This window comes from Sinocyclocheilus grahami, unplaced genomic scaffold, assembly GCF_001515645.1.
Source record: "Sinocyclocheilus grahami isolate Dianchi unplaced genomic scaffold, SAMN03320097.WGS_v1.1 scaffold7490.1, whole genome shotgun sequence".
Classification (NCBI taxonomy): Eukaryota; Metazoa; Chordata; class Actinopteri; order Cypriniformes; family Cyprinidae; genus Sinocyclocheilus; species Sinocyclocheilus grahami.
The window spans coordinates 4,604-5,925 of record NW_015511507.1 but is presented as its reverse complement, the minus strand read 5'-3'; the positions used below and the strand labels follow the sequence as shown (position 1 = coordinate 5,925).

At 43.2% G+C, this 1,322-nt stretch overlaps 1 pseudogene; it reads left to right on the top strand.

Annotated features, from left to right (window-relative positions):
- The first annotated feature begins 365 nt into the window (after window positions 1–365).
- LOC107577856 (solute carrier family 35 member D3 pseudogene) lies at window positions 366–1,237 on the top strand (annotated as a pseudogene).
- The last annotated feature ends 85 nt before the right edge of the window (window positions 1,238–1,322 follow it).

Below are 1,322 nucleotides of genomic sequence, written 5' to 3'. Positions count from 1 at the left end.
CCCCGGTTTGATAACTAGCCTTCCATAAAGTCTCCCCGATGTAAAATTCCTCCTTTTCTGTATCTTCCTAATTGTCATTTATTTTTCCAAGTAGTGTCTATGTAAATATATTATACTAATGTTCTTATGATTATTATAGCAACAGTATTTTACTAATGTGTTTTGAACTGCTTCTGAAAATGAAAGCAAATCAAGCAAAAAATAATAATAACTTGTTTTGTCCTTAGTATGACATTTAATCTTGTGCAATTCCTGACATTCTGTACTATGCATGTGATGTCTGCATAAAACACGCTTCTCATACAGAGTTTCATTTGATAATGGCCATAAATCATGTATGGCGCAGTCTCTGTTTAACTTTGCAGTGCGTCGCTCTGTTTTCGTGCAGGTGCTGGAGATCTAACAGGTGACCCTTTTGGCTACGTGACTGGCATTTTAGCTGTGATTGTCCACGCCTCCTACTTGGTGGTCATCCAAAAAACGAGTGCAGACAGTGATTATGGGCCGCTCACAGCCCAGTACACCATTGCAGTGGTGGCCTCTCCCGTTCTCTTCATTTGTTCCATTGTAAGTATGGATGCAATTGACATGTGGACGTATGAAGGTTGGAAGAACCCGTATATAACAGGCATCTTCTGTACCTGCATCCTCATCGGCTGTGCGATGAACTTCACCACACTGCACTGTACCTATATCAACTCAGCCGTCACTACCAGCTTTGTGGGGGTGGTCAAGAGTATAGCTACTATCACTGTGGGCATGTTGGCCTTCAGTGACGTGATGCCAACCAAACTGTTCGTGGTAGGCGTGGTAGTCAACACCATCGGCTCCGTCACCTACTGTGCGGTGAAATATCATGAAACCAAAAAGAAGTTAACCTACCAGGATATGGACGAGTCCGCTAAAGATGAAGAACTTCCAGGAGAACCTTATGTGGAACCAGCCAAGCCTGATGGAGATATGGAAACTCTTCCAAATGATCTGGAGAGCGTTCCCAATGGCAGCCTGACAGCATCAGTTGACAGCCATGACCAGGGTCCAATTTGTGAGAATAAAGTGGCAGAGTCCATAGAATTAGAAAGACCGGGGATCCCATCAGACGATCCTACGAGACAATCTCTGAGCGACAGTTATGTAGGGGTCTGGAGATCCGTTCGCACCTTAAAGTTCTTTAAGAAAGACACTTTACTTGACAACATGGAGGTTCAAAGTCCTTGATGATTGGTTTCCCGCTTGACAGAAGTGCATGTTAAATTTAAGAATTGTTGAACTGATGGTGCACTCTAAAAAATGTTGGGTTAAATACAACCCAGTGCTGGGTA